The sequence below is a fragment of the Patagioenas fasciata genome, chromosome 2 (genome assembly GCF_037038585.1).
Source record: "Patagioenas fasciata isolate bPatFas1 chromosome 2, bPatFas1.hap1, whole genome shotgun sequence".
In the NCBI taxonomy this organism is placed as follows: Eukaryota; Metazoa; Chordata; class Aves; order Columbiformes; family Columbidae; genus Patagioenas; species Patagioenas fasciata.
The window spans coordinates 32,714,187-32,730,397 of NC_092521.1; the positions used below are offsets into that span (position 1 = coordinate 32,714,187).

Below are 16,211 nucleotides of genomic sequence, written 5' to 3' on the forward strand. Positions count from 1 at the left end.
ACTAAGTAACTTCCTCTCCCCGCTCCTGAAAGTTTGAATGTTTTCAATGAGAACTCTTTACTACCATACAGCCCACAGGTGGCAACCATTTCAGTTGAATAAACTTTATTATATGCTTTCTGTTCAAGACTCAGTCATGCTCCAGAATTAACACACTAGTGTAGTGAAATAACACAGCGAATAATCCCTTTCCATTAGTCCTTTCTGGTAACACTAGGGTGGAAAAAATAAATAAAAAATAAATGAAATTATTCTGTATCATTTAGTAAATTGTTGGGGAAAGGTAACTCATCAGATCAGATTGTTCTCGTCTAAATTTGGACATCTGCATTTAGATGATTGTGTGTGTCTGTATATTTACACTTCCCTACCATTGAGAGGAGGCCTGGTCATATGGTCATCTGGAGAGATTTTTAGCTCATCTGAAAACAGACTTTAATACTTGATCAGCTCAGTATTTATTCAGCCTTTGATTCCACTCCCTGAATTGATTATGTCTCAAACGACCATAAGGGGAACTTAGATACCTACTAGATATCTTTCCATCCAGACATTAGACACCTAAAGTTAGACAAGATGAACATCATCCACAAGAGTTTAAAAAGAAGGAATGTTCTTTTATGTTGAGTAAATATTTTCAGCAATATTTCTCATGTTTGTGTTGAAAGTGCATTTTATAGCTAAAGTTATTTAAATAGTATTTCCTTATCCAGTGGAAAGATCTCTAAGAACATTCACTTACATTACTTCAAATACTGAACTTTGATTTCATATGCTGTACCAAGGCTATTGCCTGAGTACTGTGGTATTTTATCAGTTTTTCCTCTGCACCACAGTCCAGCTGGAAAATTTTGAGCTTAGACTGCTCTTCTAAAAACTCCTTCTGTAAATGGCAGTGTTTTTCCTGTGTCTGGCCAATCTCTTCTTCCAGGTTCACTATGTGATTTTCATGCTTTTTAAGCTTAAAACCAGTTTAGATTATATGGTATAAATTAGATGGGAAAGTTTTCTTTCCTCTCAAAGCTTTATTTATTTTTCTAGAAGTATCCAATTTAAACAAACATTTTATTGTATTTTTCCACTACTCTCCATCCCTTTCATCCCTGCTTATTAATTATAGGGATGGAAATTATGACCAATGAAATTACATTATTTTTTACACAGCTATATCAAGTTAAAAGTAAAAGCAAATAAACAAACAAACCAAAAGGCATTCGTCTCTAGAAATGCACGTGCAAGAGATGGGGAGGCACAGACAAACAGTTTTCTTCCAGTTTACTTGGCCTTATCAATAGAAAATGAATTTAGCCCAAATCTCCAGAGTGGGCAAGAAAATCACTGCGAAGTAAATCAGAATGCAAATATTTTCAGAACGTGTGCATTTTTTTATTCCCTTTAGTAAACATAAGGTAGCCTATTCTCTTTTTCACTGAAAGAAAAATTAAAGAGCCACTGGATTTTTTTTGGGGGGGTTGGTTTTGGATTTTTGTTTATTGGTTTTGATTTTGTTTCCATAGACCCTCGGTTCATTCACAGGGGGATTTGCTGTACAGTAACTGGCTCCCGTGAGTTCACATGATCATTTGATTTTGTTGTATCTTGGTCTTCTTCTTGCCCCTGTATTCAAATGGTCGGTTGGTTGTTTTTTGGTTTGTTTTTTTGTTTGTTTCTGATACCTAGGACAAGACACTTCACTATCTAATGCTCAAAAATCTTTATCTATAAAAATAGATTTTATACTCCCAAAATACATATATAAATACACACACATACATGAAATCCTATTATTTTTTTAATTTAAATTAAATTGCAAGTTCTTAGCAAATAAGGAAATCTCTTAATGTAAAGTTCCAGGTAAGAGTTAGATGTTGTTATCACCATAACTATTATTCGTATGTCTTTTAAAATGTGTACTCTTTTTTTTTTTTTTTTTTTTAATCCAGGAATACCATTAGGTATTAAATAATGAAACTACTTGTAATAGTGCAAACTGAAGGTGATTGTGAGGTTCTATAAAGCATCCCATAGTGTTGTGAAACACTAGATCTTTATTTTCATTAACAAAAGATAAGTGCAAATGATATTATCAATAGTATTACCGCTAATGCTTCATGTAAGTATTTTCCTTTTACGTTTTTGTACTAATGTTGTCTGTCTTTACACATTACTAAAATTTATTATTAATTAACACTACTTCTTGGGCAGACAGGGATATAGGAGTGAGGGCTTTAAAAATTAATTTGTCACTTTCTTGAACAGTTTCTGAAAGTAGGCCTGAGTAGAGCAACAATTATAAACTTCTAAAAATTAATGGTTTTAAAGATTTCAACACATTAACTTGTATATATTCAAAATGGGATGATGACAATCGTTTTTCCAGTAGTAGTAAAAAAAAAAAGGTATTTCCACCTTTTTATATACTAAATATTTATGTGTTATGTAATCTGGAAAGTATATTTAATAATTAGGAGTTTTGATGCTTATATATTATAAATCACTATTGTTTTTCCCATAAAAAATCATGGCTAATTTTTTTTTTTTTTTTTAAGGTTTCCATGGAAAGGTACTGCTTTCATAGTACTTTGAGTTCATATATTAGAAATTTTTTTTTCTCTATCACCAAATTCTGTTGACTTTGCATAGGACAAGAACAAGACATGAAGTCATCCACTTGGGCATAAACAAAAACTACTTCTACTTCTCCACCTAACCAGCCTTGCAGGCCATGTTAGCAATATAAGCAGGTCTAGATGACTGCATAATTCAGCATGAATGGACTGCCATAGAAAATCATATTTTTTTTTGCCCACTACAGAGGGCATTAAAGGCCTGGAGAAGAAGAAATGCAAAGATAGGTAACCCAGACTGAACTTATAGTTCTTATAATTCTAGGGATTTTCTTTAGAAACAAGTCCCAACTGAATAATTGTCCAGGTTCCAAGTCATTTGATGAAGCTAGTTAGCTTCTGTAACAAAATAGTGTTGTGTCAGTTCAATATTCAGTCAAACCTCACGCCATAACTTTTGAAATTTTGGGCTAGATTCTATAAGGTTGTAAGTTAACACAGATGGGTATCTGTATTTTTCCTGACAAACTGTGTGCTTATCTCAGATTTCTGATCAGCTTCTTTTCTGGCAAAGAGTACTTCTAAATGCTTTTCCCAAAGTGTGAAGTCTTACTATTCCCTTAAAGTAGAGGTCAGCATCAATTTCTTATTGTGTCCAAGCAAAAAATGACAGCAGAATTAGATAAAATATCTCAATACTTCTGGAAGAGATATGTCTTTCACACTTCTTGGACTGTTTTAATAATAAAGACGTTTCTTATTCGGAGACCAGGTAGTCACTGTGTTCCTCTTCTTCCAGTGACAAGACAAACTGGTAGTAAAAGACAAAAAAATATTAGGTATAGGAGTTAATAATTTCTCTGTAAAAAATTATGAATATATAATGTTATGGTAAACTTCCTGAATTGTTACTTGCCTTCCTACATACTGTTCTATCTCAATATTTGAAAACATAATCGGAAAAGAAAGCTACAGAAAGCTTCTTTCCTGGAAATACCGACTAGCTCTTAAGCAAATATACCAGCAGAAACAGTTGCCTATTGTATAACTAAGGTGAGTTCCCTGAGATGCTTCTCATCTCCTAAGTATTAGTGTTGGAGTGTGCACCCCATATATGCAAACTCAGGATCATCTCACTAGCACCTTATGTATCTTTATAGAAACCCACTTCACTCTTCAGAGTACCCAGATCCTCATCAGAGTGTCTTATGCTGAAAAAGTCAGGTGCGTGGGAATGAGAGAATAATTGTGGAATCTATATGTGAAAAAGCTTCTTAAAGGAGCCAGCATCAAGAAAATAAATATTTCATCTTCTTCATTACTCACTGGCAAGTGTCTGGTGACTACCCTTCCAAAGACCCTCTCCAGAAATGCAGGAAAATTTTGTCAAGTTAGGCATTAATTTTAAAAATAGTCATAAAGGACTATCAGTCATCATATCTGAACACATTCTCAATATATTCCTAAGCATACCTGAAAAAGAAGCTCTTTAAAAGCATACTTCAGGGATTGTCTGAGTCTTACTAGAATACTTCCTAGCTTGCAAGGAAATAGATAGCTTGTTCAAGTTTTAAGAGCAGCCATATAGTATAAAACACACTTCAGTGCTCCAGGAAGAAATAGTTTATCTTCAAATATCACAGAGTCAACAGCTACATGATAAAATATAGTTTTGGTATGAAGTTAGTTTAGGTATCAAAAGAGGTATTGTCTGATGATTCCTCTAGGCTACCTTTCCCTTTCTGAATTGTATGCCTTGTAGAATGTAAGTAATCACAGTATCACTGAGCATATGCAAATACTAAGCCACTTCCGCTACACATCTGATGTGGCCTGTCTGTACATATTTCTCCCTCTGAAATAAGGTGAAAGTAGATTTAGAGGTATATTTCCCTTTGGAGATTTATCTGACAGATCATTTGGCTAAACAGACTTTTTGTTAGATTTAAAATTGCAAATCTTACAACCTTGCATAAGAAATTCTTTGGCCATAAGATCCACGGATAACATTTTGCTCTATAGCCGCAAACAAAAAAACCAAAGCCACTCAGAGAAATTCCATTCATAATTGGTAAGAATTGAAGGAAATACTATTAACAGCAGTTGACAACACTGTCTACCACAGAACATTCAAGTCTGGTGAGAAATCTATAATGACAAGGATGGACTTAATATTTTAATGACCTATGACAAAAGTTTGTACTTCAAAACACACTAGTGTTTTTTTGGAGGCCTAGAGGTCTTTTAGAGGCATTAAGAAGGGTCCCATTATGACCCTAGGGGTTGCTGGACTTAGAAAAATAACATATATTGCCACTATGAGCTCTGACAACTGAAATATCTATTTTAAAGCGAACATGAAATGAACATAAATCAAGTAAGTTAAAATCAAAACTTAAATAAAACAGAACTCTGGCCTCTTCTCTTGATTTTAGAAAAAGGTACTGTTATAGATTTTATTGATGATAACAATAGATGATAATTTAAAGTCCATTAGTCATAAATCTGTGTGTAGTATTGAAAAAAAAAAATCAAGGAAAAGAACAAGGTTTTTTTCCTTGTTTTAAAAAATTACTTTGAATTTTTTCATGATATTGCTTATGCTTATCCTTAAAGGACTAATCACAAAACAGCTTTGAATATTCTAGGAAAGCTAGAATTAAGTTTATGTCAAGGTTAAGTTTCTTTCATTAGAGTTGTTATTTTCGAAGTTTCATGTGATGTCTATGAAACAAAAAGCCTTTGCATACTTTTACCAGTTTCAACAAGATGATGTCATGAAGAAATTAATTTGAATGAAAAAATCCCTTGGCTCATAAACTTCAAATTAATTCAATTTTTTTTTAATTTTTTTTCAATTCCTCGATCATGCACATTGCACAAACTAGTTAAGTCCAAAACAAGATCCTGGAACAAACTTCTAGACCATTCAGTGGCAAATTCTGAATCTGCACCCTACAGACAATGTCAATATGCACCAGCTTGCAGAATTTGAACTAAAACACAGGGCTCACATGCTGACACAACTAAAAAGAAAGTATAAATAGAGTCACTGATTTTCAGCACAGTGGTGTCTGGGTATTTCATAAATATCAGCATCCCGTGATGTTAGAATATAGCTCTATTGTAATTTTGCAGATAGGCAGTTGAAGCAAATAGATTTGGGGTCGTGGGGTAAAAGAAGATAAGGAGGCTTACATAAAGCAAAAACAAAATGTGAAATCACTTTCTATCAGAATGTTCATTTGGGATATGAGAGAACACAGATTAATTTCTCCTTTACTTTGGTTTGAACCAATATCACTCCATTTTATTCTGAGAAGGACTGCTCTCAGTCATACTTGCAGTCTTCCCCTTTTCATAGGCAATTTTAGCACTTATTGAATCAAAGAGAGACAAAAAAACTTTTATGTACTCAGACACTATTGTCTTCCCTTGAAATGTGGATGACCTTGGCTCAAATCCCCAGTCTGACAAAGGACAGAACTGAACCTTGTTTTCTCACATCTTTTGTTAATGCATCTTTGTAAAGACTGGTAACCGTTCAAAGCAAATTATCATTGGCTACAGTTGTACTTTGGAAGGCTCAGTCTGTTACAGATCAGATGGCAGATTGGATATTCAGAAAAGTTTAGATTAAGTGTCTTGCTTGATTTCTGTGGGAGAGGCCAGGAAAATATCTAGTTCTCTGGTTCAGTATTCAACTATCCTCATCAAATGCCCGCTTTATTTTTTTTTTTTCATTAGAGTCTTCTTTTTCATGAACTATACAACTTCCTAATCCAACAACACAAGAGGAAAGGGTTCTGCAGGCAGTTTACCTAAATGTACATCTGTGATCAATTCCTTGATCATGGCCTTTCCTGTAGTGCTAAGCAAGGACTGAGGTATGTGACAGAATTTTGGTGTACAAATAAGGAATTTTCATAAATTGCAACAAAAGCTGCTGATCTGAAGTTGCAAAGGTCATCTTTTTTTTTTTTTTTTTAATCTAGTAATCACAGAGGGTGAAGATAAAAATACAGATTTTGAAAAGAATACTTAATATTTACCTATGTAACTGTTTGGTTCTGAAAAAAACAAGCAAACAAACAAAAAAAAACCACCAAAGTAAAACAAAACTTGGGCTACTTGTCAGTTTGTATTAATCACACACACAAAAACACAGGTTTAAAAACTTTTTGGTATTCTTAAGGCAGTAATAACCTATTTTTCTTCTCTTAGTATGCTGCATCTTTTAAATATATGCTTCATTTCTTTGTCATCTGGCTCTGTCCCATGTTGGAATTGCTCCCTGCTGTTAATTAGAGGTGACTATGATTTGATTAATCTCAAACATGTGTTATCTATGCACAATATGGAAAATTGCATTCTATATTTTTCTACTTAAAACATATTTGAATGTAGTGGAAATAAGCCAAACATTTTTTAATGAGTCAGGACCTAATCTTATCACAATGAACAATATGGATATGATCAAAATAAGACATTCTAATCCATTTGAAGTGTTAAAAGTTCACAGAAATATGCACTATCCATGTACAGTATTTCTCAATATAATACAAACAGGATTTCAGATAAATGAATGCATACCATCAGAGTATCATTGCTATGTGCAAATCTTAAGTTCCCCACCTCTGTCTGTTCCCACAAAGTGTCATCTGAGTTGAACAATTTGCTTTTCCTGGTCCCATATTGTTGATATGATTCCCACACAGACTTTTTTGAAGACACTGCTCAGATTTTTCAGACCTAAGGAGCTAGCAGTCAACATGGTTATAACATTTCCGTACTATTTCATATAGCTCTTAATCTTGAAAGGTCTTCAGTAAATAGAGTACAAAAGTAGAAACATTTATTAGAACAAGGTTATTCGTATGATTAAATAAAATTTTGAAGTTAGCAATTATACTGTTATATAAGAAAAGTTCGCTCTATAAGGAAAGTTAGGCATATAATTAAATGTTTTCTGGGTTTATAAGCATCTTTAAAATCACTCCTAGATCGAAAATTTTGAATACTTTATGTCACATTAATGTAAGCACCAATGTATTTTCATGCAAATGAAAGTACTGTGGGTATTAACAAAAGTTCTCTAAGATATTTCCTCAGGCTATTCTAAATAGATTATTTAAAATAAGTTAAATCTAAGAATTTTAATTTTAAAAAATGACAATTGTATGATTTGCTGACTCCAAGTTTTTTGATGTAGAACTTTGTTGTTATTTTTCTAATTATTACTTTACAGCCTCCAATGGTAAGAGAAATATAATTCTAATTAATTTTTACTACAGCTGTACACAAATCAATAACTATAAGCATCCCAAAGGCAGAGAATGCTGTATGGCCCTCCAACTTACTAACAAATACAAATAAGATGATCTTTCTCTGACAACTGTGAACACTGTTTCACAATTTTGCCATTGAAATTGCTGTAATCAGCAATTCATGCAGCAAATATGGAGCCAATGTTAGTTGCAAATAACCATTACAAGAAAGTGTATTGTATAGTTACCACAGCAGACAAACTTTATGATTTTGGGAATCACTTCCTCTGACGTATTCCATTGAATAGGCTTTCAAAGAAAACATGAATGCTTTCTTACGTGTATATATACATATATATGTGTATAAAGTATATTCTTGAAACAGTTGAGTTTTAACTTTTTTTTATTGTTTCAAACACAAATACCTTCAAATCTTTAATTATTCTTTTCTAACAATAACCCCTTTTTTATAAGTAGGGCAGTGAAATTGAAATGAAAGGAAGATTACAGTCAAAAAATTTTTAAAAAGCAGGATTCTACATTTAAAAGGGGCAATTTTTCCATGAAAATGCATTACTTCTCATGTAATAATAGAATATAACTGTGAATGCATACAACATATATGAAACAAGTTACTGTAGTACTACATCTAGTATTTTTTTCTCATAAATTGTTTTCAAACAGTGCTGGTAAAATTAACGTGAAAAATGAAAGCTATAACACATTTTTAATGTCTATTTTTAAATGAAATTCCTATAATTGTTTAGAAGGAATTGAAATTTAGAGCACTCACAATAGATCATTCTTGTTTCTACAAAACATTTAAAATGTCTATGAAAACGCAATTTAGAACAGATTTATAGAAATAATATTTACATTAAACTTGTTAATTACAGATGCATATTAAAAAAGCAATAGCATTAAAAAAAAAAAAAAAAACAACAAGAAAATAATCTGATTTGTCATTTCTATTCAGGAAAAACCCTGAAATATATATGGCTGGAAAGTACCAGCCTCAACTGTATACTTTATTAATTAATATGTTTAAAGGTCTCCATGTTTTGAAGACAGAAGTTATTAAATTCTTGGAAGTAATTATTAGTTCTCTTTGTGCTATTTTCATGTTTTGCTATAACTAAATTTCTGATTTAATAAGCCTTCAATGCTCAGAGATCATAATAGAGTATGAACTAATGTCACATTCATACATATATTAAAATATGTGTGATATTTTAAAAGACCAGTCCTTTCTTGATGAGATTTCCTCAAGATCCCTTCTCTCATAGTTGTAATTCTTTCATGTCCAGAATGAATCCCTGCTACATCTCACTCAATATTGATCTTCAAGCATTTTTCCCAATCCTTTTCCCAGTGTGGTCACTGAACAGTATAAAAGTTCAATAGGAAGATCAGCTGCTCATCCACTTTTTGCTAAAGCAATTTGTATTATGGATTTATTTTAGCAGTCTACAGTGGCAGTTGCTGTTTTTACTATTTAAATGCTTTGATTATCTGACCTTGCTTACTTTATCTTTTTAAGTGCTGTGCATGAGCTTTAAAGTTGATCAATAAATGGGGATTCCTCCACCACATTATGTTGAAATCAATCCTGATTCAGACTATTTGTATTTCACTCTTATGAGTCCATCTGTCTTTCTTAATTTTATATTCTCTTTTCTTAAATAATTTTGCCTGCCACTGTCAATGCTTACTGTCAGGTAGATTTCCACTGCAATCGATTCAGCTTTTCCTAGTAGTAACTGTAGCATCTGTGAAGACACGAATGTATAGTGTCATATCCTATATCTGGACAGTCATCTCCTATATTATTGTTACTAATTTATTTAATTAAGTATTTGTGTCATAGGTACTGTGAAATTCAATAAATACAAGTTTTCGCTTACTTTAGGTCTTTATTTTTTTAGTAATATTTAGAAAACAAATGGTTTGTGAACTTCTTAACTCTCTAGTTTTATGTTCATAGTTTTATGACCTCTGCATGAAAATAAAACTAAGTAGTACAATCTTATTAATTTTTTTCAGATTTTCCATTTCTCTGAGAGAAACAGATAAAGTAATGGAACCAACTGGCCTTCAGCTATGTCAAGGTAAACCTTAGAATTCTCCCATCAAATTCAGGAACTATATCTAGTCCTGAATTTATACAGTGTAGAGATTTTCACTTTCTGATAAATATTTTGTTATAGACGGTATCTAATTCATTTCATATAGATAAGCTTTTAAAATATTTCAAATTTTTTAATTTCATGCGAATTTTAAAATTTACCTTGCTTAATTCATAATGAAAAGGTCATCACAGCTGTAAGAAGCCTTATCTAAATAGAAAAATAGAAAAGGAATAACAAACTAAATATAAAATCTAACAATGCAGTTTACATGCTTTTTACAGAGTCCTGTGCACTTAGGGGATTATCTACCTAGAACATATAAAACTTACTGAATTACTACTTTCATCTGATTTAAACATTTACACAAATGTTCTGAAAAGGGAATACCATTTCCTTTTCTTTGACTAAATTACACACACACAAAATATTGATGTGGATTTCCATTAAATTAATCTGAATTAAAATACAGAGTCAGTCACTTCACTGGTTTCTGATACTGCTTACATCATAATTCACTACTTGAATTCTATAATAAAGCATCACAACTACAAAAGAAAATAATGAGTGATACTTGACACTGAACCAGTTTTCATCTTCAGTCTTGCAAACTTGTGAATAGCTTTTCACATGTTTATAGGGTAGTTGATTTTGTGACAATGCTGCTATTCGTATATGTTTGAAAGACTGAGGCCTACAATGCCATTAACATCTGATGTTACTTTACTCAGCTTACTAAGTAATACATGATTTTCCCAGACATAAAAAAAAATTACCCACTTCTTTAAATTTTTTAGTTCTTCACCTGATTGAGTTTATTTCTGCTTATTCCTTGATATTGAGGGTCCAATGGACACTGAGGCCTTGAGAAGCTGCCGTTCTTCCTCTTGATGTTGTTATTCTTATCTTGAAGTTCTCCACACTTTCACTGGTCTTTTTGAGAAAAAAATAGTAATTATTCAATCATAAGTTTGACAATGGCAAACAGACTAAACCTTTTGTAATGTCTGGGAACATTTCTCTCTCAGTTGTGTCTCCATATGGCGCACACCGTGATGTTTGTTATGAGCAGGGAAGGACAAAAGAAGACATGACCACAAATATCTTAAACATTTGTATAATTAAAAGACATTAACAGTAATATTACTTAGAAAAAATGTTGGGCTGACAGAGTTTTAAATCATATCAGCACCAGTCGTGATGGTGGTGAATATCTGGCCTATTTTGCGAAAGTTATTATTAAATCTATGCTAAAAACATGGTCCAAGTGAAAGTAAGCATACAAAGTAACAAATAATAAACAGTCACTAAATGAAGAAAAGCAGATCAGGATTTTCACTGGTGATTCTGTATGTGTATGAAAGAGAAATGGCTTAGGCATCTAACGTAGAATGTAATGCTTGCTGAAAAAAGCAGCAAATATGCAACAGTTCCTTACAAAATGGCACAATGCCATTTCTTTTCTGGAAAGGAATAATTTCAGAAATGTAAAATCAGCATTTCTCAGATCTGCCTATTTAAGACTTCAGTACATATAGTTCTATTTTTCTAAAACAGCTGATTAGTAATTGTACTGAAATCCTGCCCTCTCAGTATTTTTATGAAGAATTTTAGTTAATGCAGTATGTCATTCCTGAAAAAAAAAATCATTTTCAACTGATAATTCATTTCAGATTTTCAGGGGAACATTCTGTTTTCTCCTTTTTAAATTCCGCTAACTACTACAAGCACCTATTTCATTATGAGGTAAATTCCGTTAAGCACTTCTGGAGTTTTTTCGTGAAAGCAGGAGGGTTGCTTTTCCCTCAATCTTGGTCGCTTAGAAAATAAAAATGAAAATGCAAAGGAGGATAAAAATTACTAGAAGGTATTACACAATAACATCTAGTATATGGTTGGGCGGGGGTTCAACTTTTGCAATACTTACTGACATAACTTGTGAAGATTTTTCAATTTATTGTGACAGCAGAATGGAAATTTAGAAGAATTCACTGCACGAAATATTATGCATTTCTGCAGAGCACAGTTTAAAAAAAGACAAGTCCATACTGTTTCCCTCGGGTGGGTAAATGTTAAGAGAGAAGAATCCAAGTTTCATGATGCAGCAGCACAAAGCTGGGAAGTGAAAATTATGTTGCAGCAGAGTCCTGAAAATATGACTGTAAAAGTTAATCAATAAAATGTCTATTCCTGTCTATTCACTAGAGGCCCCAGCTGCATAGCTTCACACAATCGATACTACAAATTATTACGATTTCCAGGTTCCCACTGGACATTCTGAACAAATCTTTCAAGTGTAACAGGCTTATATTGGGGGGAGGGGAGGGCTACCTTAGGTTTATTTCATCCAGGATAAGTATACAACAAACAAAGCTTGTGACTTCTAAAAACTTTCAATTGTTTCCCTCTGAAATATACATATTTTGGGTATCCTGTAAAATTAGCCAAAAATATTTTTATTCTATTTTAAAACTAAGTACTTTTATTCTGGTAAACTAATTAATGTAATGGACCTTTTGTTGTTTTTAAATCCTAGTCAACCATTTCCTTCTTTCATCACTTTCAGGGAAAATAATTTTAATGTACAAGTTCACAACAAGGAAATAAAAGCATACAGAAATGGACTTTTCCCCTCAAAGGCCCCATGACAGCTGTAGCAGAATAACACTCTCCGTGTAGTTTTAACTGACCAATTTATGCTGGGCTGCATTTTGCTTTGTATTGTTCCTATGCTCTCACCCTGATACCAGCTGCATTTCCAGATTCACAAAGTAAATATGAAGGTAGGTAAAGTCCAGGACTGTATGACTTTGAATAAGTCAGCACCAAAGGGATGCTACTTTACAACACATGCAGTACCCTTCATAGTGACTGAACATAACCCTGATGACATTCCCTGTCCCAGAAGACCCAGGGGACAGAGATCCATTGTTCTTTCTGTCTCCCAAGGAACAGAAGAGAGCAGATACTGACTGGCACAGCGTGACTATTTTCAGGTACACACTAAGATGTTGATTTAAAAAGGAATTTCAATATTTAAAATCTCTAATTTTTTTCTTCAGTTTTTAGGTTTATTAGTACAACTTTATTAAAACTGTTGTTTTAAATCTGAAGTTTTAATTTTCCAGATTCAACAAATATTTCACTGACTGTGATCCTGCAGGAGGGAGTCCAAATATTTTTTAAAATAAATAGTATCACATATTTACGGTTAAACTTTAACCTAAGAGTCAATAAAAATACAATTTTGATAAGCCATAGAGCTATGAAAAGATTCCCCTAACTCAAAGTTTATTATGCTCATGTACTAAAGTAACAAAATTGCAAAGTTACCAAATAAATATAGAAAACAGAAGAGAAAAAATGTAGGTTAGTTAATTATTTTTGCATGTTAACAAATTCATTCAAGTTTTATTTTTTCACACGAAGTATAATATAAAACTATTTTTAAAAGTCACTCTGAGATTGTTCTAATGATTATGATTCAGACTTCTATTTCAACATTAGGGAAACTCGTTTCTCTGAACTTTAACAAAATTCCTGCTCTCTCAAAAGCTGTATTTCATCACACAATCGATCAGTTACAGCTGGGAGTTTCAATCCCCTCACTCCTACCACTGTCTCACACTATGTTACCACAACCAGTAGCCCTAGAAGTTTGTAACCTTTTTATTTTCAAAGAAGTATCTACAAGAATTGGTATAACATGGCATTTTGGCAACTGAGGAATTACTTGAAATGTTTAAGAAAATCCACTCTGGCAAAAGATTCAAGATAGATTAGGAAAGTAAATCAGTGACACTATTCTCCCTAGAGAGGTACTAGTAATGTCTTTAGAGATATAACTACAGGTTGAAAACCACCAAGCTATTTTATTTAAAGAAATGAAGACACATTACTGAAGACAATGTTTGGGTTTTTTTCTTTTTTTGGTGCAGCTTTTCCCAGTCTTCAGCAGAAAAATTAACTTAAAACATTTGACCTGTAGAAAGAATGAAGTTCCAGTCTGAAAGTCATTTACATCGAGCACACATTATCATATTTTGATTTTAGACACATGAGGTTTATTGTATCTGAATTTAGCAAGCCTTCTCTCAGAGGAGATTTGTTGAGATAATCTTTGATGCTTGCAACAAATCTGAGATAAAACATTTAGCTTTTAAAGTTCAGTCCACCACCAAATGAACTGACTTCTTTTTACAGCCAGGCTATCTTGTATAAAGCATTCATTTGTGGTTTGTGATATTACAAAACACCTTGAGATTCTGCTGTATACTTAGTGATTGCTTAAAATAAAATAACTTTAGTAATAAGAGAATATCTATTTTCACACAAAAATAATCAGCTGAAGTGACTAATTTTAATCATACACTATATCTTAAAAACCTGAATAGTGAATCAGTTTGTGACTCGACATAAAAATATAGTTAACATTAAGCTAATTTATAAGAGCTTATTGTTGAACATTGGTACTTTTAAATTCAGTTTTGAGAGTTAGCATTCAATCTAATCAATACTAAATTTGGCTGATAAGATCACAAGTACTTTTTCTAAGTGTAAACTTTTCTAAAGTGTACATTATGCATTTTTTTCGTTTATGTTAGCAGTCTCATATGTGCCTTGCTGTTGTGACTAAAAGTTCAAACATCAAATTTCCTTTAATTTGGTAGTGTCTTGCTTAGAGGCAGCTTCTTTAACAAAAAAAAAAGAAAGACAATAAGACCCATATGTAACCTTTGATCTCTAAAAAGAAGATGAGAATACCATTAATAGAAAGGTAATAAATAAGTACAAATACTATTCTACTTCAACACTACAGAATCTTTTTTGTTTCAAAAGTAAAAGAGACCAGTAACAGTAATATTTTTTCAACATTCATTTTTTAAGTGTAAAATATATTTTAAAGCATACATTAATCAATCATTTAGATTTAGTAGTTTATTCAATAAGTGATAGAACACATTTACACTATATCTTACCTGGGAAAAAGGATTAATACAGTACATATTAAAAGGATTTACTGTTGATTTTAATGTCTTCTGTTTCTCAAATACTAAAAAAGCAGTAACTCACTTGTAATCACTAATTTCTTCTTCAGAAGCTATAATACGTTCTCTGAGAGTCTTCAGCTCTGTCTGTGATTTTCTACTGTTCTGTTCTTGGCGAACTGTTCCTGCTATTTGCTCACTTAGCTGCTCTTGAGTTGCTTTCAAGCTGGATTCCATTAGAAGAAGTTTTTCATCTTGACTGGCAAGTTCTTGGGCTGAAAGATTAAAAAAAAAAAAAAAAAAGAAAAGAAAAAAAAAGGCAAGCATTATATTTTAAACCCGAGCTGAGTTATATTTTTGTTCTAAATGTAATGCAGTGCAACCCTCTGTAAGAGCTGGTCGAATATCATTTTCAGGAGAGTAGCATCATCCAGCTTCCAAATCTTGAGAGGAAAATATATCACAAATATAGTAATAGCTAGCTAAAGTCTCTTTCGCTGTATTCCAGTAAACTTAAATAAAGAAATGTGGATTCAATATTTTGCAAACATTTAAACTGCTACCAAATCTTACTGTATATACACACATTCAGTATTTAGTTCATTCTAAAGCAAACACATATTGCCTTCGTATTTTGCAGTGTAACTCAATCTAGAATTCAAAATCACAGTTTTTAAAAGATAGCAGCTTTTTTACCATTTCACAATCATAAACATATACAATTTAAGCTCAAAGACTTCAATTTCATTATGATTTTTCATGAATTACAGAGCACATACGTAGTAAAAACCTGGTTTTTTCCAAGGTCATCCAATAGATGGCAATCTTTCCTTAGACCAAAAGATACCATAGCTGTACATTGCCAGCTCTCTCAGAAAGTGATTTAAGACAAAGACATTTTTCCTTTGTTCTTTGTTGACCGTTTTCCTAAAAGATATATGTACATAGGTTTTAATTTAAATATTTGACCCTTAGTATGTGCAGGTAAGAGTTTGTGCGGGTGTGCGGATGTATGTGTACATGCACAGACATAAATCCACATGCACGTATTTGTTTTTATACTCTTTCATAAATATGTGGCTTCAGGCATATAGGCACATTTAGTTATCAGTTTAAAGATATCATGGAATAAAACTGATCATTTAAACAAGTACTTCACAGCAAGTATTTTATATCACACATTCTCTTCATTATGTAGTATCCAAATTATTTTGAAATTTGACACCAGAAAATTTAAGAAATGAAGAAGCATTTAGTGATAGC

General features: G+C 32.3%; 1 long non-coding RNA gene across 2 annotated transcripts; it reads right to left on the reverse strand.

Moving 5' to 3' along the window:
- Positions 1-2,457: 2,457 nt before the first annotated feature.
- On the reverse strand, positions 2,458-15,296 carry LOC139827143 (uncharacterized). Of its 2 annotated transcripts, XR_011737390.1 has the most exons (5): positions 15,034-15,296; positions 10,766-10,893; positions 10,122-10,170; positions 7,203-7,327; positions 2,458-3,378 (listed from the first exon to the last, which is right to left on the reverse strand). It is a non-coding gene; the product is annotated as an uncharacterized lncRNA (long non-coding RNA). The 2 variants fall into 2 exon arrangements; XR_011737391.1 differs by lacking the exons at positions 2,458-3,378; positions 7,203-7,327 and adding an exon at positions 8,804-9,603.
- Positions 15,297-16,211: the final 915 nt, after the last annotated feature.